A 24855-nucleotide genomic window follows, 5' to 3' on the forward strand; every position below is an offset into this window, starting at 1 on the left:
ATGAGTTTGAAGCCAGCCTTGTCTATAAAGTGAGTCCAGGACAGCCAAGGTTACACAGAGAAACCCAGTCTCAGAAAACAAAACAAAGCAAACAAAAGAAGTAGCAATCAAAAAATGCTTCATGGAGCAGAAAGACTCAAATGGTATATACTCACTTATATCTGCATATTAGCCCAAGGAGCATGTCCCATGAAAGCCTTCACTTACCAGGAAACTGAGACAGAGGGGAGGACATCCTATTGGGACTCTAGATGAGAGAATCATAGGAGAATGGCAAAGTAGAAGGATCCAGAGGGTCCTAGAAACCTACAAGTAGAACATTATGATAGGCAGATTTGGGCACAGGGGTCCCGCTCAAACTAAGGCACCAGCCAAGGATAATACAGGCCGTAAAACTTTAAACCCCTACCCAGATCTAGCTAATGATCAGAACATTCTCCACAGTAGAGTGGAGAGTGGGATATGACTTTCTCACATACTCTGGTGCCTCACCTTTGACCATGTCCCTTGGAGGGGGAGACCTGGTGGCACTCAGAGGAAGGACAGCAGGTTACCAAGAAGAGACTTGATACCCTATGAGCATATACAGGGGGAGGTAATCCCCCTCAGGAACAGTCATAGGGGAGGGGAATAAGGGGAAAATGGGAGGGAGGGAAGAATGGGAGGATACAAGGGATGGGATAACCATTGAGATGTAACAAGAATAAATTAATAAAAAAAGGGAAAAAATGCTTCATGGGCTGGAGATATGGCTCCTCAGTTAAAAGCACTGGCAGCTATTCCAGAGGACCCAGGGTCAATTCCCAGAACCCATATAACAATTCGCAACTGTCTGCAACTCCAGTTTGAGGGAATCAGACATCCACACATAGACATACATGCAAGTAACATGCCAATGTACATAAAATAAACAAAATGTTTTTAAAAAGAAAAGAAAATGTTCCACAGACAAGTCCACAAGCTAATGTGATGAAGACAATTCCTTAAAAAGGGTGACAAGAGTGTCAAGTAGACAACTGAAGCTAACTATGACACATTGTTATTTTTTAAATACAAATTATTTCTATTCATAAGCCATAAAACACTGACAGTCATTCCTCAGACACTGTGCTGTTATTGTTCCTAGTATAACTTTAGGTAGGGATTTGGTGGAGATAGTCTTATTTGGAGCAGTGTATTCCAAGCCCCCCATCCCTTCTCTGGCTATCGGCTTTGTGTTTGTCCTCATCTACTGAAGGAGGAAGCCTCTCTGATAATTGTTGAATGAGGCACTGATCTGTGAATATAACAGAATATCATCCGCAGTCATTTTATTGTTACATTTTTTTAGACCAATGGTTTTTAATTTTGTCATAGGTCTCTGGACTATCTAATCTCTGGTTCTTGGCAACCCAAACAGTGTCAGGTATGGGTTCTATCTCATGTGGTGGGCCTTCAATCAAAATCAGACATAGGTCGGTTATTCCCACAAGTTTTGTAGCACCATTGCCATAGCATAACATGCCATAGGACGGATTGTAGATCAAAGGTTTTGTGGCTGGGTTGATATTAACATTTCCTCTTTGATAGCCTGCAGAGTTCCTTCCCATACCAAAGATCGTAGAACACAGAGGTGAAGACTCTAGGTACACCAGCTCCACCTCCTCATGTCCAGTGAGTTGCGTGGGTGTCCCAATCTCTGTGGGACAGGCAGGGGCAGAGTTAACATGGGCCTCCATATTAGTGTGTTTCTCATCTAACCATTCAACCAACCTCAAATGGAAATTAGTTGGAAGTGTGTGTGTGTGTGTGTGTGTGTGTGTGTGTGTGTGTGTGTGTGTGTGTGGTGCTTGGGATCAAAGACAGGAAATTTAGCAATTCATTTCCACTGAGAAGTACCCCAGGTCAAAAAATAACCTTTAATTGCATCTGTGCTGAACATATATGGACCTTTTCTTTGTCATTGTCCCTTAGACAGCACTGCATTATATGACATCTATGGTTGGACTTCAATTTTTGTTTGTTTTTGTTTTTTGAGACAGGGTTCCTCTGTGTAGCTGTGGCTATCTTGGACTTACTTTGTAAACCAGGCTGGTCTTGAACTCACAGAGATCTGCCTGCCTCTGCCTCCCAAGTGCTGGGATTAAAGGAGTGCACCACCAAGCCTGGCAATTTTTCTTTTTTCTTTTTCTTTTTTTCTTTTTCTTCTTTAGACACTGTCTCTTCATGCAGGCCACAGTCCAGGAGCTTGCTGTGCAGACCAGGCTGGCCTTGAACTCACAGAGATCCTCCTGCCTCTGCTTCCCAAGTGCTGATATCAGAGACATATCACCATGCCAGTCTGAACTTGGCATTTTTATACAGCCTAAAAATGATTTGAAGTAAGCAAGAAGCTTCTCATAGGTTATATGCAAAAGCAGTACCTTATACAGGGACATAATTTACATTTGTTTATTTGTTTTGATCCCTCTTGCCTCCACCTTCCAAGTGCTGCTATCACGAAGCTTACCTAATTTTAGACTTCGTGACTTTATAAATATGCTCACATTAAGGCTTTTTCAAAGTTTTGTACCTCATTAGCTTATTTATTTATTTAACATGTGCATAAAGATGGGTAGTGGATGCCACAGCATATATGTGGAGATCAAAGGGCAACTTATATGTGTCGATTCTCTCCTTCCGTTATGTGGGTCCCAGGGATTGAACTCAGGCCACCAGGCTTAGTGGCAGGTGCGTTCATCAGCTAAGCCAACCTCATCAGGCCTATAGTGCACCCTTCTGGATAGATATAGCTAAACTAGGTGCTCAGAAAGCATAAACAATGGATTTGCAACAACACAAGGGTTCTCCCATAGATGACAGACTGGACAGATTACAAGATCTATTTCTGTATAGTTTTTCATGCATCAAATTCCACATCTATTAATACTCCTCAGACTATTTCAGATAACCTATGTTCAAAACAGCAGTAACTGGTGAGACAATTGATCATCTATGAAACACCACCTACTGTTGATTCTTAAAGGATTATTTATTGAAAAACCAAAAAATATTATTATTTATTTTCAAGTTGATGCTATAATTAAAAGTTTGATGACTGGTCCTGTTGACTGTGGCTTTTATCATCATTTCTTTGTGCCAAAAATATCCATACAAACTAGAAACAATGTTTAAAAATTAAAAAAAAGTTCTGAGAAGTGTAAAGCACACACACACACACATATATGAATATGCAATACTCATTCATGTGTGTGAGAGAGACAGAGATAGGGGAGGAGTGAGAGAGAGGGGGAGTTGGTTTTCTGAAAACAACAGGTTCCCAATATGGTGGTGGGGACCTGACCAGATTCAGTTCTTCACTGCTTTTGTTAATAGGCCAGCTCAGTGAGCCATGACTGGAACTCAGTAGGCTCATTGTTTATACAGCACTGCCATCTGCTGGCACAGCTACTGCACCCTGACTTGAGCACTTGAGCAGGTTCATAGCACTGTGAGATCATTTCCTTTTTGTTGCTTTCATCTTTGTAGCTAAACAACATTTCTGCCATATAGAGACATAAATATTGTACAATTAACTCTGATTTTTCAAATTAACAGTTTCCAACCTTTTATTGTTATGAAATGGCGTGGCACAGTTCTGTCCTTACCTAGCCAGGGAGTAAAACCGTCCCTGGTCTCTAGTTCCAGGCCCTGAAGAGCCAGAAGCCTTGGAGCTGGGCTGAAGGCCTTACAGCTGACAGCTTCTAGACCTGAGAGCTAGAGCTAGTGTTCCAGGCTTTAAAACCCAACAGCTCAATGCTTAAGGTGTGCCCTGCTTTGGTAAAGGATGTGAGTTCAGTTTCTAGCACCCACATCAGCCTTATCAGGCAGCTTACAGGCAGTTACACACAAGAGCTGGTAACTTCATCTCCAAGGGATCTTAACCTCTCTTCTGGCCTCCTCAAGCACTGTGCTCACATGCGCAGGCGTGCGCGCAGCCCCACACACATACAATAAATAAATAAATAAATAAATAAATAAATAAATAAATAAATTCCTTTTAAAAAGCCAAAGACATGTCTCAAAGTCTTCAGGCTAAAGGACTATGGGCTTTAAAGCATCAGCAGCCCTAGCACCTAGCAGCTCTCTCAATTCTGGTCACTGAGTGTTTGCAGCACACAGTCCTAAGAAGCAGCTGCAATCACTAGATTCCGTTTGGGACCTTCATTCTTGTAGTGACAAGTTTGTCACTTGAGGTGTTTGAGACACTTGGCCCTTTGGCAGTTCCTTGGAACTCCCCGAGTACCAGGGCCAGAAGTTTCTTGTCACCTGCTCTTCACAGCCTTATTGCCTCTGCTCCTTGTCATCTCTGTCAGTCACTCTTAAGAACTCTTAATGTGACTTTTGATGTTACTGCTGATGTCATCAGGGACACTTTCTTCACCATTGGCACTGTCTTCATTATTCCTACCTTCTTTTCTTCATGATACCAGATAAACTAACTCTATTAATGATAAAAAGCAAAAATAGGCAAAACTGGGTCTTTTATTGGATTGAATGCTTCAACACCAGAGGGCAACATCTGGTTAGTATCTCCAGGCTGACTGCAGAATGGGCAAGCAGAGTGCTTATATAGCCAACTGGGCTATATCCAGGGCATGCACACCACATGGCAGCACTTCACAATAATGAGGAATAGTATTTGCATAAAGCACATCACAATCCTTCTTGCAAATGAAGGGCTGCCCTTGCCCAGATCTCATCAGTCCCTGCGGCACCTTCTAAGTGTCTTCTTGACTGATATTTTTTCATTTGAGACCATAGCTCTGTAAGATAAAGCAGTTGTTAATTTGGTATACAAATCACCCAAGCTATCAAGAGAAAAAAATAAACATTAAAGGGGGTATTTACAATAAAGTTGTCATGTACAATGACTTAACAATGCTCTAAGAACAAATAACTCCTGCCTCAGTGATCCCATGAGTCTCCTAATCTATTTTATTTATCCAACTGTCGAACTGCCATCTACAATACACACACGCGAGCGCGCACACACACACACACACACACACACACACACACACACACACACACCTCTTTTGACACATGTGTATGAAATATATATACATCCTGTGTTTTAATCATATTCAATGCCATTGTCTTCTCTTGTCTCCCTCATACTTCTGCCTATCACATTCCCCTTCCCAACTACACCACTTGCTACTGTTGCATCTGTTTTTATTATTTTTATTTATGTGTATGATTGTATGTCTTTGTGTGGACCTTAAGACAGTGTCAGATCCCCCGGACCTGGAGTTACAGGCAGTTATGAGCTGCCTGCTGTGGGTTCTGTGAATCAAACTCAGGTCCTCTGCGAAAGCAGCAAGTGTACTTGACCACTAAGCCATCTTCCCACAACTCCCACACACATTTCTGATATGCCACTGAGTTTAGTTAAGTTACATAAATATGATGAAGGGTTATTGAGCAGAGCATGAGCAGCTGAGTAGTGGCTGTATCACTGAAGAGACTTTCATCTCTCCCCCAGCACCTATTAATAGCTAAAAGCTCTTTAGGAAAGATTGGGGACCCTATGAACCCCAAACAGCCTAGGTAGAAACCCTTACCTGATTATAAATCCTAAGGGAAGAGAAAAGCAACAACAGCCCTCCTCTGCCCATGAGGGAATGCTGACAGGCCAGCTCTTGTTCTGGTTGTGGGCAAGTAATCGAGGTGCTCTGAGTTCACAAGTGCAACATATCTAGTTCCCAAAGATGATCCACAAAATCCCTTTGCTTCCTCCATCTCCATTCTTTCTAGGCCTGCTTCTGCAAAGTTCTTGATCCTTGTAGTGTGGTGATATAGACATCCCATTCATGGCTAAGTTATAAGTCCCTGCAGAAAAAGTCAGCCCCAAAAAAAGAGGTTCTAAGCAGCACTAATCTATAGGTTTAAACTTAATTATTTACACAAGACAATTCAAAGGGTACATCATGTCCATTTAGTGCGACAGCAGCAGTAAGTTTCCTACTAAGGCCTATGACCCTTGCCACCATGGGCCTTTAACCAGGTCTACAGTAGCAGGAATGAATCCTGTGGAGTTATGGGCCATAAACCCAATCAGAAAATGTTGGTTTCCCTCCTACTAGCCATACCACTAATACTCCAGAGGCTGCAAGGGGATAGATAGTACAGGGCACAGGGTCCACAGCTGAATACAACTGCTGATGAGCTTACTCACCCAGAAGACTGCATAGCAGCTTCTGGCACTATGAAATCTGCACAGCTGGAAGGAAGCATCCAGACCAGTTCCAGCTTAGTTTTTCCATACCCTAGAACTAAAGATCATGGTGCATTCAGCAATAGGGTCTTAGCATCTTGTAATTAGCAATAGCAATTGCCAGTATTGTTTGGGAAACATTAGGGACCTCAATGACCAACCACATACATGATGGTATCTCACCCCTGGCACAGAGATTTTCACCTAATAACCTATGGCTTCTAGGAGCAGCTTTATCCTCCCATGCAGGGCACCTCACACCAACTCCTTTTTATAAGTTGTATGTTAGTTAGCTTATAAAATAGTAGGCTTCCTTGGAGCTTTTTTTTTTTTCATACATCCTCAGTTTTGATTGGCCATCTCCTCCATGCTCTCTTCTTTCCCATAATTCTGTACTGTGTGCCCACTTCCTGCCCAATGTATCCTATTATCTCACTACTAAATATTCTTTTTCCTTTATACCTCCCATTTCCCCTTTCCAGCTTCCTGGATTTTGGTAAAATTTTCAGAGGTTTTACAGTAACAAAAAAAGGAGGCCACAAGGTATTTTTCAAATATATTAATGGACACTGGAGTGCAGGTTAGAGCAAAGTAGGGTAACCTCTGCTACAGGCCTCAGATGCTATCTGACATTCATAGCATTTGACTTGGTGGGTGCTGTTCATCAAACAACTCAATGATGGGTGAGTTGGGTTCTGTTCATATATTCCAAAATATTTAGTTACCTAAGAATCACAAAGATGTTGTCATACACAGGGCAGTAAATGGCCTCAAGTGGTAGTAAGTGGCCACTTGAAGGGCTGAAAGATAAACCAAAATAACTTGGCTCTGGGTGTGTATCATTCCCACATCTCTACAGTCATTGAAGATGTAATCAGTGATTCAGCCTTCACAGAGTGGGCAGTGTAAGGTGCAGGATCTTGGGGAGGGAGTTGCAGTGTAGACCCAGACTTTAATTCACATGGGTAAAATAGAATACTGCCTCTATGTGAACTTAGAAAAGTAAGTCAGGGGACAAAACGTACTTTTTCCCAAAGAGAAATAGAGGAAGCATTTCAGAAGTTTGTTAAGAAAGTGAATGAATACTTGAAAAGAAAAGAGAGGAAAGGGTAGGTGTGAAAGAGAAATCAAGTAAATACTGCCTCCAACTTACATTTCCCTAGAGGGAAAAGGGGAGCAAAAAGCTTCTCATGAAAGGAAAGCTACTCAAAACACAGCAGTCCTACCCTCAAGACAGGCACACAGCTCTCACATCCTGAAACACAGATGCAGATACCTCTGGCATCTGCATCAGCCATGGATAAAATCCCCCACCTAATGTGGGCACCCTGTCTGGAAGGTGAAAGACAGACTGCAAAGCTCAGTGTGGCCAGGAGAGGCCCCTAGCCGGCAACAAGGAAAGCTCTGTGAAGACCACTCTGGTACTAATCAGACAAAGATACAGACTCAGCAAAAACATAAAAGGAAAAACAAGACCACAAGTTCAACTGACCTTCATGAGTATGCTTTTTTGAGGAAGCTACTGCAACACACCCTCACCTCTTCCTCCCTATTGCTTCTTCCATGAAGTTCTTTTTTCTCTACTCACTTAACAGAATCTTTACTGTATTGTATTTGTTTTATTTATTTTTTTGTTATGGCTCTTCATAAAATCATCTAATTTTGCTCATACATTTTTACAGTTTAGGGAATTTTTCCTTAGTTTCTTTTTCCTTTCTTTCTTATCCTGTGTTTCTTACACACACACACACACACACACACACACACACACAGGATATTGAAGCTAGATCCTTTTATGCCTTATACAAAAACCTCAGTGTAAGACCTGAGATTCATAATGAGTGAGTTAATCCAGAAGCAGAAAGACACACATGGTATATACTCACTTATAATTGGGCACTAGCCCAAAAGGCATGTCCCACAAAAAGTCTTCACTTACCAGGAGATTGGGATAGATGTGAGGCCATCCTACTGAAACTCTAGGTAAGAGAAATATAGGAGATGGGGAAATAGAAGGGCCCAGAGGGTCCTAGAAACCTACAAGAAGAACATCATGATGGGTGGATCGTGGCCCAGGGCAGTCTGCTCAAATTATTGCACTAACCAAGGACAGTACAATAGTAAATATTGAACCCCTACTGTGATCTACCTAATGGACAGGACATTCTCCACAGTTATGTGGAGAGCTGGGACTGACTTTGACATGAACTCTGTTGCTTCATATTTGACCACCTCCCCTTGGTGAGGAGGCCTGGTGGCACTCAAAGAAAGAATAAGCAGGCTACCAAGATGAGACTTGATAGCCTATGACCATATAGTGGGGGAGGAGGTCCCCCTCAGTCATAGACCTAGGGGAGAGGAATAGGGTGAAAGCAGGAGGGAGGGAGGAATGGGAAGATACAAGTGATGGGATAACAATTGAGTTGTATCTGAATAAATTAATAATTTTTTTAAAAAGACATGAGATTCTAAAATTGTTAGGGAAAAACACTTCAAGATACATACATAGGAAAGGACATTTTTGAAAAGGACTCAAGGAGCTCAAATAAAACCAAGAAATTGCAAGTGTGATTATGTGAAATTTAAAAAGCTCTGCACAGCAAAGGAATTGGGCTACACATACTTCCAACTCTGAACACGGTATAAATGTCCCCACCTCTGATAACGACTATCATGTTTAGCCAGGGTCTATTCAAGTGTACTTTCAATGTATCAGGGTATGAAAAAAACAAGGGTTTGTCTGGGCTGAAGTGGTATGATGCATACTAGGATTTTAGTCGTTAAATCAAGAGTAAGAAGGATGGTGATAGGAATTAATACTGGATCAACTTTGAAAAAATTTAAGACGAACAAAGAATCTGGGAAGGGAAATTTGGGGTATTGTTTAGGGTCCATGGCTTTTGGAGGATATATATATATATATATATATATATATATAGAGAGAGAGAGAGAGAGAGAGAGAGACAGAGAGAGAGAGAGAGAGAGAGAGAGAGAGAGAGAGAGAGAGAGAGAAGGAAAATGGAAGGAGAGAAAAGGGCAGGAATATTGGCATAATGTTCTTGTGAACGGTGTACAGTTTGTCCTTGTTCATTTAAATGCCAGACACTGCATTGTGATGTTTATTCTAAGTATCTCCTGGTTCAAGTTTGTGTAAACATGTCACCAATTGTTCTCTGTGTTGCCAATAAAACTAACTATCCAATGCTAAGCAATAACAGAGAATAGGGTGGGACATCCTGATCCAGTGCAGGGAAGAAAAAGAGAAGAAAGGAGAGGATGGAGCCACATCAGGAAAAATGAGCCAGGCCCAGGAGATGACTTAAAAGCAAGTAACATGTGGGGGAAAAAAAAAGCAAGTAACATGTGGGAATTCTGGAAGGGGAAGCAACTATAATAGCATGGAGGTTTAGGATGGAGTAATTATTGCTCAGCATTGTGCTATAGGCTAATTAAATAGATCATGGTCTCTCTGTGTGGTTACTTTGGTATAATGCCGGGTAAGGAGTATCTGTTGATTTTAATAAAATAATAACTTAATATTAAATATTCATAACCATCAACATATGAATGAGAATGCAAGACTATGAGTCATGAAGGGGAAGAGTAATAGAGAGTGACAATAAGAAACTGAATGACAGAGAGAACAAAGCGACAGCCTACAGACTGGGAAAAGATCATCACCGACTCTTCATCTGACAAAGGTCTAATATCCAAAATATATAAAGAACTTAAGAAATTAAACACCACCAAACCAAATAACCCAATAGAGAAATGGGGCGCAGAGCTAAACAGAGAATTCTCAACAGAGGAATATCAAATGGCTGAGAAACACTTAAAGAAATGCTCGACCTCCTTAGTCATCAGAGAAATGCAAATCAAAACGACACTGAGATTCCATCTTACACCCATCAGAATGGCTAAGATCAATAACTCAACTGACACCTCATGCTGGCGAGGGTGTGGAGAAAGAGGAACACTCCTGCATTGCTGGTGGGAATGCAAACTAGTACAACCACTTTGGAAAGCTATCTGGTGCTTTCTCAGAAAAATGGGAATAGGGCTTCCTCAAGACCCAGCTATTCCACTCCTTGGAATATACCCAGAGGATGTACTACCACACAACAGGGACATATGCTCAACCATGTTCATAGCTGCCTTATTCATAATAGCCAGAACTTGGAAACAACCTACGTGTCCCTCAACAGAAGAATGGATAAAGAAACTGTGGTACATTTACACTATGGAATACTACTCAGCTATTAAAAACAAGGAATTTCCAAAATTTGTGGACAAATGGATTGAACTAGAAATTGTCATAATGAGTGAGTTCACACAGAAGCAAAAAGAGCTAAATGGTATATACTCACTTATATCGAGACACTAGCCCAAGGTGTACGTCCCCATGAAAAACTGTACCTACCAGAATAATGGGTAAGAGGGGAGGACATCCTATTGAATCTTTAGGTGTGAGAAGCCTGGGAGAAAGAGGAAATGGAAGGATCCAGTGGGTCCTGGAAAACTACAGGCGAGTCTGGGCCCTGGGGTCCTCCGCAAACTGTGGCAACAGCCAAGGAAAAAATAGGCAGTAAAAACCTTGAACCCCTACCCGGACTAGCCGATGGACATTCTCCACTGTTGAGTGGAGAAGAAGATCTAACTCTCACACAAACTCTGGTGCCCCATATTTGATCATATCCCTTGGATGGAGATGCCTGGTGGCACTCAGAGGAAAGATAATAGGTCACCAAGGAGAGACTTGATACCGTATGAGCATATTCAGGGGGAGGAGATCCCCCTCAGACACAGACATAGGGGAGGGGAGTAGGGGGGGGAAGTGGGAGGAAGGGAGGGATGGGAGGATACATGGGATGGGCTAACAACTGAGATGTAATATGTATAAATTAATAAAAATGTATTAAAAAAAAAAAAAAAAAAAAAAAAAAAAAAAAAAAAAAAAAAAAAGAAACTGAATGACAGAGCATATAGAACAATCTTAAAACCTAACTAAACAATATGCAAATTAAAGCTAGGCCACTATGGGATATGAATGCAAGAATGAAGACTTGAAAATGAAAACTAGAACCTACTAAAAATTACCAAGAAATTAACAATAACAAACAAAATGCTAGGTGTAATAAAAAGTACATTCTGGGGCTGGAGAGATGGCTCAGAGGTTAAGAGCACTGTTTGCTCTTCCAAAGGTCCCGAGTTCAACTCCTAGCAACCACATGGTGGCTCATAACCATCTGTAACGAGATCTGGTGGGCAGGCATACATGCGGGCAGAATACTGTATAAATAATAAATAAAATGTAATAATAATTAATTAATAAACATTATTTTTAAGTACATTCCATTTTTAAAGATTGCCCCAGTCCGTATGTCTTCCATGGGATTTCAATTCTTTCCTTCCTTGTGACATTTTATGTCACAAACTGTACTGATGAGAGAGATGTAATTTTTGCAACTACAGTTCACACCTGTAGAACCCATTTGTGGTGTGTACTTCCACAGTGGGCTTAGTTAGACCAACTATTTTCTGGAATTAGTTTCTGGCACAATCCCTCCAAGCTAGATAGTGTAATGCTCCTTTTCTTCCTTGGGACTTTCTCTCGCTTGGTTTGGTACTATGGAGCAGAAGGATGAGTGAAGCCTTTGTCTTCATCAGCAGCCTTGGGTGTTCTAGGAAATGTGTGTGTAAGTACATGGCTAGGAGAGGTTATAGTTGTTGCCTGGTGGTTCCCATAGACTTCAGCCAATCTCTGTACTCTAATTTCCTCAATTCCCAATAATCATGCAGTGCAGCTTACTGTTTCCAAAGAGCATGTGTGTGAACAGAAGTGCGTCCCTTCCCACAGCCCTCACTGGAGCAGCTTGATGCAGTTCGGCTCCCAGTCAGCTCTCCTGCCCGGAAATATTACTTAGCTTACTAAGCTTATGTACAGATCTTGTCCCTTACACTCAGAATGCATGCAGTTGTACTTCTGTTCTGTGCTATCCAATGACTACTGCTGGTATCCCCTACATATTGATCTTCATATTTAACTTCCTCTGGTTAACACAAATAACCTTACATGTCCATAGACAAGACACAGCATATCCAAAACGGGTAGCTCAGCACCTCCCTCCTCTATGATCTATCCAAAGGAGGTCACTCAAGTATAACACACATATGCCAAGTCACATCACCTTGGGAGCAAAATCAGAATGACAAAAAACAACCAAACACAATATGTCAGAGGCAGAAACAGGGGTGAAGGCAGAGAGCTCAGAATTCAGCTTGCATCACATGTATAAAATAAGCTGGAACCCACAGCAGCCAATATGTAAATTTCAGTGGCTTAGTCCCTCTGAGGTTAGTAAACCCTAACCAGTTACTGTTTCCTCTTTCATACATAATAAAGTGTTGCAGCCTAATGTCCTTCTGAAAACAAGAGACACATCTGCATTTTCCAGATTGAGACCAGAGCGTTGGGTCAGGTTGACGGCATGCACACATGCATATGCAGGAAAGGACTTGACCTGTGCCCACATGCCTTTCTTCAGGGACAAGCGGAAACAGGCATAACGAAGCACCTCATTCTCAAGTGAACTCCTTTGTCTCACTCCTTCCTGGCCAAGGGGACCAGCCCGCCTCTTACAATGTGACTTTACTTTTCAAAGACAATTCCAGATGAAGCAAGAATTGACTGTCTAGGACCCAACATGACTGATAAACTGGAAAAACAATGTCGAACCAGAGACTTCAAGGGAGATCTCAGACAAGACTGTTCTGGTGCCAGGTAGGGAACAGCCCTCCAATATTGCATAGAACAAAACTGTTTGTTTCTCACATGCTAGGTGATCTTCTTCTGTGTTGCTAATATGAAAAGAGCCTCCCTTAAAAGACTGTTTATTGATGGAAAAACTGCTTAATGATGGCAAAATTTACTTAATGATGGCAAAAAAGGCCATGTTTCTGGAATTGTTTTATCTAGGGACTGTCACTAACATAACCTGTGAATTGTGTTTAGGTTAATTTCCTGATTGTTTTTAGGCTTACTGGCTCCCTTCACTCCTCGCTCTTTCTCCCTATCTCCCTTTCTCTTCACAAACATGTTGAAAATTATTCTGAGGATTTATTTGGTTTTGCTGAGGGCGAAATAAGAGGTAACACTAAGGACAAGTTTACTGAAATGTTTCCCCTAGAATCCTATCTCCATCAGTATCATGCATGAAGTCCAGGAACCACACAGGTTGTCTTATTGATATGTAGCCTCTCCTCAATACATCAATCAGTGCCCAGCATAGATCCTCATAGAATCATAGATCCTAGCAGAGACTCACAAATTCTCCTGGGACATCCTTAGCCTGCAAATAATGAATCCCATATTGATGATTTCAACCACTCCTCAGTGTTCCATTTTTACAAGAATAAAGATCCCACCCCCCTACCCATCAGTCACCACTGTGTGGCCGAACACAGCGCCATAATGACCATCTGCGGCTACAGTTGTGTATTGTTCAAACTAAATCTTGTTTATTCAGAAACATTTCTCTTATGCTGCCAGATTATCTTGTCCACTCCCATGTTACAGTCCCCTAGTCTCTGTCTGGAAAAAAATATCACCTACACGGAACCAGAGAGACTTTTTTTTTTATAAAAAAAACTCTTTAAATATTAAAAAAAATTACAGCAACAATTTTAATTGAAAAAATAAAGTAATCTCAGAAATTAAAATTTTTTTGATGGTGTGGTATCATTGTTTCTGACTAGTATAAAATGAATATAGAAAATGAACTATTATAAAATTGTAGAATGTAACAATCAACTTATATGCATCGTAAGGGCATATATATAGTAGACAGGAGGATAAGATGTGTCCTTAGCTCTCCTGAGCAGTCCAAGGAGAAACTGCTGAGCACAGCTTGTATAGCCTTCTAGAAAAATCCTGTACTACAGGACCCGTTTTACAATCAGGCCAAACACAGTATTCTGTACCCCACATTTTCATGAAAATATCCAGAAACATGTTTTTCCTCTAGCAACTGATTTGTGCTTATTATGCTCTGCAAAATTAGCTCACCCAGCTCCTGTTGATGAATATTTGGTATTTGTAAAATAGTACAATCTATACAGACATCTGGGCACACTTGGCCATTCATTTCCCACCCCTGGATGGCCTAGGAGTTTTCCTTCCTCCCGCTCCAGTGTTCTCTCACACACATGTTGCTTCTATCCTGGTGTCTACCCTGCAGGATGTGCACTGAGTACATGAGCAGCAATTTTAAGTCCAAGCTCTGCCCTTTAATGCCATCAACAGAAGATATTAATTTCTAGTTCATGGAGTCTTATGGATAGCTAAATACAGTGAGCCATATATGGTGCCTGGCAGTTTATAAGTTCTTAAACAAATGTCAGCTTTATGGTTAACATTGCTTCTATAACTACAGAGAAAATCACTTCCCATTCTCTCTTTTTAGGATCCATGTTGGTTGAGTTCATCAGTTACTTCACACACTTAGTTTCTATTGACAAATTTCTTTTCTGTCTATTTCCAACTTGATTCTTTTCTTTCTCCATCTTCTCGTGAAATATACTGTATAATCTGCCATTCCAGATTAGCAAAACTCCCAGTAACAGAAACAAATAGACCTTTCTAATCATAGTTAGAGTTGCAATTTGTCTAGGAAAGCTGATTGTTGTAGTGGTCAGGACTCACATTTTGCCTATTGTACATAACTAGCACTGATCTATATTATTGACTTTAATTATTTTTTCATTTATTATGCAAATGTATGATAAGTTCTTGTAAATTAAATATAATGAACAAGAGTTCTCAAATACCTGGTTAATAAAATGGCAAACATCTTACTATCTAGTGGGGAAGAGAGAATCCAACAGCTGCTCAGATAAAAATAGGTACTATAGGTCTAACAACCTGTCTGTGAAGCCAATTGATGGTAGAAAGAATTTCTTGAGATGACTCTTGAACAACAGCTATTTCTGAGCTATCCTAGGAAGGACAGGGTGTTCAGAAGCAGAGAAGATGCACTGCAAATGCTGGAGGCCATGGTAGGACTATAAGGAGTTTGGGATGGTAGGAAGAGGATGGGAATGGATACTGATGAGAGAAACAAGACTGTAGTAAATGAATCTGGAATTCAAAGCAAGTTCCTCAGTGTCATCAATTGGTTGCTATGGAAATACTAAGTTCAAAGGTAGCATGAACTTGGTTGATCTTGGTGACACCTGAGCTCACCTGTCCTGTAACAACAGATCAATCCATAATTCAATTCCAAACTGGATCTCCAAGATTTGAGCCTTGATTTATATATATATATATATATATATATATATATATATATATATATATATATATATATACTGCACCATATAAACATATTTCATGTACCTTTTATAAAACAGCATTAAAGCAAAGAATTTCAAATGGAAATCATGTTTATTTTATTATTAACTAAGAGATGTTACTGAGTTCTAAATTAATATTAAACAAAGTTAATAATTTGCAGAAGTCTCCACACCCGCTCACCCCAGGAAAGTTATTCAAATTATTTGGTTTACTTTTTTAAGCTATTTTATTTATGTGTGAGTGAGTGCCATATGTATGTGAGTACAGAGGCCAGAAGCTAGTGTCAGATTCCTTGGTGCTGGAGTTACAGGTAGCTGAGCTGTTTAACACAGCTCAGGTACTGGGAACTAAGTCCTATAGAAAAGCAGCAAATGCTTTTAACAGCTGTGCCATCTCTCCAGTCCCTGTTTTTCTTTATTTTTAAAAGAACAAATAATAAGAAGTCTTATGTGATAGGCTGCTAAAGAGATATAATATATAGTATTATACATATATATATGTTTGTATGTATGTATGTATGTATATAAATACATACATACATATATCAGAGAAGCCCAAGAGCTTCCAAGCATGCTTGGAGAAGAAGTTAAGCTTTAGCTTCTGACCCACTGATTTGTTCCTCTTCAGTTAGGAGGGTTTTTGTACAGCCAGGCAATGGAGTACTACCACTGTGGTGGACGTTCGGGGCAGGCACCAAGGTGGAACTCAAACGTAAGTAGAATCCAAGCTCTCTCTTCTCCATTGTCAATGTTTCGTGGTTTCTGTGTCTAAAAGTGATGGATAAAATCTAACTCTGAAAACAGATCTGGCATTCTCCAAGGCAAGGATAAGGATAAATAATAACTCTGTAAGCTGGGAGTAGGTTGCACATGTTCTCTGAAGAGCAAATGTCAGTGTAGAAATAAGATAACCGATAGTTTCAGAAATACTCAGGCAAACAGAGCAACTGGCTCTAGACAAAGCCTTGCTCAGTGGTGAGAAGGCGATACTCAGTTTTTGTATGAGAAGGAAGTGAAGGGCAAACAGTGTGTGTACACGTTTGGACCCGGGACCAAGCTGGAATTAAAACGTAAGTGTTCTCAACTGACTCTTTGCTGTGTCTGATCATGTTACTTTGCTCTTTGTTATGCGTCTTCCTTAATGGAATTTCAAGGATGTAAAAAAAATTCCAATCTCAGATTAGGTCTTGAGGAGGGTAAATTGTTCCACAAGAAGTTGGCTACTAACTAATGTTTAGGCTTTCTAAAGCCAAGTAACTAAATTGGGGAAAGAGGGTTAACTGTCTATCAAGGGAGGTTTTTGTAGAGGGAGAAGTTAAAGTAAATCACTGTGGAACACGTTTGGTGGAGGGACCAGACTGGAAATAAAACGTAAGTACACTTTTGCTCAACTGTTTGTGAAGTGTTGATCCTATTTTGCCTTTTGTGTGATTTTGTGATATTTTTCATTAAATGAACTGTTCCCAGTGACCCAAAACTTAAATAGAAGAGCGCCAGAAAAGAGACAGTGTAGATGCTGGGAAAACTTAATACAAATTTGTGAGAAAAAGTAGGATTTGTGGAAGGAATGAGAAAGAAGCAGTTTCTCTCTAAATTTGGCGTATCTAGTGCGATTGGCTTCAGGCCGGTTTTGGTAGAGGGGGGGCATTGGCCTGAATCACTGTGATTCACGTTCGGCCGAGGGACCAAATTGGAATTAAAGCGTAAGTAGTTTTTTCCTCAGTTATTTGTGACATTTTGATTCTGTTGTATAATTTATGTGAATTTGTGGCATTTTGGTTAAGAGCCTGAGAAAACAATCAGTGTGAGAACTGAGAAGAAGAAAAAACAGCCAAACTTATGTTAGGCTTGTCGGGACAGGTTTGTAAGGGAAATGGAGACGAATGAGATGAGCTTTTCCTCTTAGCTTGGCCAATCTAGTTGGATTGGCTTCAGGGGCAGGTTTTTGTAGAGGGGGCCATGTCAGAGTCCTCACTGTGGCTCACGTTCGGCGGTGGGACCAAGCTGGAGCTGAAACGTAAGTGCATTTTTCTCATCTTTTTTCATATGTAAGACACAGGTTTTCATGTTAGGAATTAAGGTCAGCTCCAAAATTTTCACTGAGTGCAGAAAATCTGTTCATCTTGAGAAAGTGGAGAGGGCTCGTCAGTTGGCATTCGGTGTCAGCTTCTCTGTTTAATCAAGCTATTGAGGATTAAGAGCAAAACCAGGGTTTAGTTGAGAATAAAGTAGCTAAGAGTCCAAGAGACTAGACTGGAGAGTGAACATAAGCATTGTCGAAGTGTGGGTCGAAGTGCATGCAGCATTAACTTCTGTGTGGGTCAAAGTACAGGTAGCATTAACCTCTAGATGTTTAAGTGGGATATTTGGGGAGATGAGGAATGGGGACACTTCAGGATGGACAAGAGTCAAGTTTGGCTCCGCAAATGGATGTGGAAGCAAAGCTTTTGAGACAAGCTGAGTGACTCAAAGGATGAAAACTGTACGGATAAAAAGAGGAGCTTGGAGCGCTGAGAACAAAAGGAAATTCATTTGTATGAGTTTCCACAAATACTTTTGAGTTTTTCATTAAATGTAGGATAGTTGAGTGAGGCGAGCCTTAGGCGGCATTCCCTCTTTTATCTCATATTTTTTTATAACTACAAAAGTCAGTATCATACCCTGAAATAAAAATCAGTAAAATGTTTAAAAGTATGATTCTTTGCCATGTCGAAAAGTTAGCTTACTGAATATAATCAGAAGAGATGTAATTCTTGCACTACAAAACGTGTCACAAAATGTCAAAATTAGATACTCTACAGAAACAAATTTTGGACATCTCATTTTTGTCTCATTTCTATATGAACATAAATTTGAAATTATCTTTTATTAAAAGTAGACATGCAGTTCATTTTAAATTATATGTTTTAATGGCTATAGTTTTGTAAGATATATGGCTCTTTGTTTTCCCCAGTTATTTTTTTTATTGTATTTTTATGCCGCCAACAAGGGGCTGAAATTAACCCCAACCTCTTTATGACTGAATGGCTTGGCCGCCATCCCAACCGTTTGGAGTAACTGGCTGGCCGCTAAGAGCTGCAGAGCCACGCAAATACCGCACTAGCGCCCTTCACTCCTTGCGAACCACTTTCTTAAGGCACAGTGATAGGATCAGTTCCACTAGTGGAAAGAGAGTAGAGACAGACACTACACCAATGTGGGGGAAACAGGGAAAAGGTGACTTTTTGGAAATTTCAAAAATAAAATGCATTTATCACTATATTCCATGTTTTAATTTTCGATTAAGGTATTATAAAAGACAGAAAATTGTTTTACCTAGATTATATTAAAAGTTTAATTCATATAATTCTTTGGAGGTAAAAATCTATAACCCGCAAAAGTCATAGTAAATCTACTTTGACTGAGCTCTCATTAAATTTCATTAAATTATATGATATACTACCTGGTTAAAAGATTAATTTGTGACATGATTTTAACTTGTTAAGTAGGATATTTTTTTGTACAAAAATATGACTAATAAAATTTTAACATAAGCTTATTTTCCAGTACTTTCATTCTGTGATAGAAAAATGTTTGGCTACTTTAATCCCATAATCTCTAGAATCATTTGAAAACTTGCTTTTGTGGTTGAGCAGGCAATTGTAACTATTTAAGGACTTTTTAAAACTCTTGAAACTATTTTAGAGTCATTTAAATTATTTAACCACTTTTAATTAGTTTAAAACAATGTCAACTCCTTTTAAACCTATTAATTTATTTAAAGGGGAAGAAAAGCTGTTCATAATTCTGTTGTTTTTCTTAGTAAAGGGCTCTCGGTTTTCATTTTTACTATCGCTCTGTCACCCAAGGGTTGACATCCCCACAGAGGGGGTTTCCGAGAAGCCATCTGGCAGCTGCTGAAGGTCAGAAGTGAAGCTTGCCAGTTCCTCCCAGGCAGGTGGCCAAGATTACAGTTGACCTCTTCTGGTGTGGCTAAAAACTGTCCTGTATGGTTACAGACCATCTGACCAGGGTCCTCACCTGAAGGCCTTGGTGAGGGCTGAGAGTTGCTGGACACCCACCCAAACATAGACACTGGCTCAAGAACCCATCCATGATGTGAGTTTAGCTTGGCCATACCAAAGGAAGCCATAGACAGGCTGATATCAGAGAACTCTTGGAAGAGGCAGGAGAAAATGAAAGCCAAGCTTCTGCTCCTACCATATGTCTTTGCGTGTTCTGACTATCAAACATCAGGGAGAGCAGATAAACGGGTCCGTTCTCTCAGTCTGAAGCATGGAACCATTGCAGCTGATGGCGAGCGCAGCTCCAGGGAAGAAGGGCATAGAAAGAAACCTGGGAATAGCTTCAAAGGATCAGACGTAATCTGCTTTCCAAAGGAGTCACCAGAAACTAGGGAATAACTCAAAACCAACAAGATTGTACATGCGGCCTCATTGCTCCTATCCTGAAGGATATGTGTGCTTTTCTGTGTGTCTGTCAATAACGTAACTTCACACATAATGCACCCAAAGGGAGACCGTCCCTCTTACTTCATACCACCCTCTGTGCTTCCTTCCTCAGGGGCTGATGCTAAGCCAACTGTGTCCATCTTCCCACCATCCAAGGAGGAGTTACAGACTGGACATGCCTCAGTCGTGTGCTTCCTGAACAACTTCTACCCCAAAGAAATCGACGTCAAGTGGAAGGTAGATAACAATGAACGACAAACTGGAGTCCAGAAGAGTCTGACGGATCAGGACAGCAAGGACAGCACCTACAGCCTGAGCAGCACCCTCACGCTGACCAAACAGGAATATGAGAGCCATTCCGTCTACACGTGTGAGGCCACGCATAAGACGTCAGCCACACCCATCAGCAAGAGCCTCGACAGGAATGAGTGTTAGAGCGAAGGGTCCTGAGGTGCCATCACCTGCTCCCCAGGTCGGGCTTTCCCCACAGGCGACCCACCACTGTTGCAGTCCCCCAAACCCACTTCCCGTCTCTTCCTCCTCCCTTTCCTTGGCTTTTATCATGCTAATATTTGAGGAAGATATTGAATAAAGTGAATGTTTGCACTTGAGAACTCTGACTCTTTTTTTTACTAAAAGGTTATTAAGAGTTGTTTTTCAAAAAAAAAAAAAAGTTGTTTTTCCAGTTACCCGGTTTCTCTTTTAAAGAAGTTAAATGTTTACTTGCCCCAAAATCTAGCACATTAAAAAAAAATCCTCCATTTGCCCTACTTTGCTGTCTACAACATGACAAGCATCTCTAAGCTTCTCAAGTATATTATTCAGGGCTTATTTCTCTGGGCCCTGTTAGTTGGAAGAGGCATACTTCCTAGCTTTCCTCTCCTAAGTCTTCAAAGCCCTGAAGGGGGACAGTTCTTACAAGCAAATATTCCAGGATCTGATTCAGCCTACTCAGAAAACATGACAAAGCAGTGGAGAGTCATTGTCACAGGAAGTACAGACAACTTAAACAAACATGCAATAGGGAAAGACAAACCACCGTATCACCTGGGCTTCATGAGCTCTTTTTATGCCTTCATTGTGTTTTTAAATACAAATTGACTCCTATCTGCCATTGTCAGTGCTGGGTACTGTCCACGGCCTACTTCAAGATTTGCCGTACTATGAGTTAAGCACATTCATCAAAATTTTGGAAAGATTTTATAAGGCAGAGGTAGCCAGCATCTACTTCTAGCCATTATATACTTAGGCAACCGTCTCTGTACATGCAAAGCCTTAAGAAGCAAACAATGTTCAGATGCTCATTTCGGAAAGCCTAAAACTAGATACAACAAAAATGTCCAGCAACAATTAAATTTTGGTATGTTCACAATTGAACTATTACTCAATAAAGAGAAAAGTACAATGATACAGTAGCATAGTTTAATCTCATAAACATGATATTAAGCAAAACAGACACAGAAGCCATGGTCTGGTTATTTTTCATTCATATAAGTTTAAAATTTAGTACAAATAAAATTAAAAATTAAGAGAGACATTGCTGGGGGTGGGACAAGTTGTGAGGTAGCAAGAAGGGAACTCTGGAGTTTGGGGACTGTTCTGTTTCTCAGTGTAGGATGTCACCTTGTGAAAATTAATAATGTGGTATTGGGACCCATACTCTTGCTGTATATGTTTTATACTTGATAATAACTTCACCTAAAGAAATATCTAACACCCAGTGCATATGTAAGAGAGGATAGAAGGAATGAATCATAGGTCAAGGCCAGAAAGACAGTAAGAGGGGGGATCCAGGATCAAGTCTCCACATTCCTAACTCTGATCCCTTGAGTGCTCTATTATTTTGCTTTTCAGAGCTCAAAGTACAATGAATTAATTTTTTTAAAACATATCTTTTTAAAAGAAAGAGTTTCCAGAACCAGCTATGCTTCCTTAAATTTGTTTCTAGAGAAGTTTACAAGTTAAAGTATTTTGTAGAAAAGGTAGAGAGGGGAATAGTGGAAGAAAGAGATAAGGAAATTAGGAAAAGAATGGTGAGAGATAGGGGAGGAAAAGGGGGAAGCAAAGGCTGAAATGAAACAGAAGGAGAAAGAGGAAGCCAAGATGGATATCTGTTTGTTTATCTGTGATTTATACTTGGTCTTGGCACTTATTGGTGAGTCTAAGACTTAACTCTCCCTTTGGATCAGCATAATAACAATGCCCTGTTCTTACAAGCCCCAGTGTGCTTGTGTAGATGTCGTTTACATGTCATGTACATGTCGGGCCGTTATCTTCTCTTAGGAGTGCTGTTTATACTGGGAAACCCAGTGAAGGGAGGAAAGGTCACACTGAGCTGTGCTTTAATTTTTTAACACCAAACTTTGACTAGTTTGTGCAACATATATATAATTAATAAATACTATGATACAATTTACATTTCGATTACATGTCAAGGGAGTAGTAATACAATAGATACGTTGAGTTAAATCAATAAAGTAATAGGCTTAATTTTAAAGGTTTATTTTGATTATTGGGCTACTAGAAAAAATTTTAAAGAAAAACACTTTAAAGTCCAGGTCATTTATTTCCTTTTGTACATTAGGCCATGAATTCATATGGAATGGGCTCCAGCAGCTCAGGCTCCTTCCCATTAGTCCTCACAACGTGTGCTTCTCTGAATGCTGAAGGCTGGAGCTTCAGCTGAACCCAGGTGCCCTTCTCCTTGGCTTCCTTCTTCTTCTGGTCATTCTCCTTCAAGTGCTTCAGGTGCTTGATGTGTTCAATGCCCACACTGATTCTCTTGGTGAGAATCTTACCCTTAATCTGCTTGTTCACAGTGAAGCCCACAGCATGCTGGGTGACATTGTAGACTCTCCTAGTTTTGCTGTGGTAACCATGACGGATCATTTGTTTCTGAAACCCTTCCTTTGATGTTTACAATATCACCCTTTTTGTAGATTCACATGTATATGGTCAAAGGAACAACTCCATGTTTCCTAAAAGGCCCAGAGAACATATAGTAAGTGCCCCTCCTCTTTCCCTTCATGTTTGTCATTTTTGCAAGTTACTGCAAAATGGCTGCCATGGCCAGAAGGAAACGGGCTGGGCTGAAAATTTTTAATTTTATATACGCTTTATTTTATTTTATCAGATGGAACTGTCTAGGTTATGCTAAACTAATAAATGTGCCCTCAAAAGTGATGCCAAGTTGTTGTTGTTGTTGGTGGTGGTGGTGGTGGTGGTGGTAGTGGTGGTGGTGGTTTGGGGGTGGGATTTTTATTAGTTCTTTTACTTGTTTTTTTTGAGACAGGACCTTACTATGAATCCTTGGCTGTCCTGGAACTCAGACCAGGTTAGGCATAGAGATCTGCCTGCCTCTGCCTCCCAAGTACTGAAATTAAAGACGTGAGCCACTATGCCCAGCTAGTAAGGCAAAGTTTCAACAAAAGTTTTCTAGACTTGATATTAAGTATGGAGAACTAATGTGGAGCTTGTCTATACCCTACCAGAGATTAAATAAACATTAACAGAAGGATCCAGTCCAGGCTAGAGGCAAAGCTCAATGGTAGTTTTTGCCAAGCAAACATAGGCTCAGGCTCTATCTTTACTGCTGAAAAGACATTGGATACTATACTCCTCATTACATAGATGAGAAACTGGCTAAGACTTACCTCAGACTCTCTTAACTACTGAAAGGCTGAGTTTGTGGCTTCCAGCAATTCATCCTTTCTTTGCCATTCTACCTCATTTTAGCCAATTAGTCTGCACAAAATATTCTCAATGCTTTTTCATGCAATTGTGATAAGAGTAGTTATGAAAGAATATGCCATAATTATGTTGCTGTCTCTGAATTTAAATTCACTAAGACCCAAACACAGGTGGACCTCATAAACACTCATACATTGACATGATAGAGAAGGTAAGTCACTCATATGTGCCCTTGCTAATGCTGCCAATATTGGAGAATATAAAATCATATGAAAAATGATCCATAGTTCCTGCCATTAATGTTTTTATAATGCATCAAACAACCAAGTCATATACAGGGAAATTGAACCAGTCCTATAAAATACACTAAGACAGGATAATGTTTGGAAAGAATTGTAAACTTAATGACTTGAATTACAGTTTATCATTTCATTCAATAAACATCCATTAAATACTCAAAATATACCTCCCACTATCTCAGGTGTTGATGAATAGCAATAAAAAGTCCTAAGGTGAACCTATGCCTGATGCATGCACAGCCCAAGATTCCAGTGATAAAAAGCAGGTCAATAAACCCTCCAGAATCACAGAAAGAATTAATTTTACTTTAAATGAATGAAGGTTGGCAGTTTTAAATTTTTAAAAATGGAGGTGCTTAGTGATAGAGTACTGGGCTGTGGGGGGAGAGAATAAATTTCACCTGTCATGTATTATCTGGCTTCCTCTGAGTACTCTGATGATAAATTCTCAAGAATGGAGGTGTACAGAAGTCCAAGCAAGACATGGTGCCTCTTAAAAACTCAGAGTGACTGGACATATTAACAGGGTAGCTATGAGATTCCAGGGTGAATTGAGAGTCTTCAACTTGTAATTAGAAGGACCCAGTTATCTTATCTAGAAATATGATGCCAATAAAAGACACAGATCTGGGAGAAAATGCCAGCACTAGATAGAATTAATTTTATGCATACTGTGAAATAAGGCTAGAAGTTCCTTTATTTCCATACGGATATGCACCTACTCCAGCACTTTTTGCTTAAAAAGACTTCCCTCCTCCATTGGATTGATTTGCAATATTTTGTGAAAATCTACTGGTCATGTAAGTTAAGTCTATATCTAATTTTC

At 40.2% G+C, this 24855-nt stretch overlaps 1 pseudogene and 1 gene segment (V, D, J or C); one reads left to right on the plus strand and one right to left on the minus strand.

The window, feature by feature from the left end:
* LOC311594272 (immunoglobulin kappa variable 2-29-like) overlaps positions 1–20654 on the plus strand; it is a 225245-nt gene extending 204591 nt beyond the window's left edge. The window contains exons 3-4 of the V gene segment in view: positions 16266–16301; positions 20153–20654.
* A 1949-nt stretch (positions 20655–22603) lies between these two features.
* Positions 22604–23077, minus strand: LOC311593764 (large ribosomal subunit protein eL21-like; annotated as a pseudogene). Its single transcript has one exon. The product of its transcript is annotated as a large ribosomal subunit protein eL21-like (transcript).
* Positions 23078–24855: the final 1778 nt, after the last annotated feature.

Source organism: Acomys minous, assembly GCF_964271855.1.
Source record: "Acomys minous genome assembly, chromosome: 3".
NCBI lineage: Eukaryota > Metazoa > Chordata > Mammalia > Rodentia > Muridae > Acomys > Acomys minous.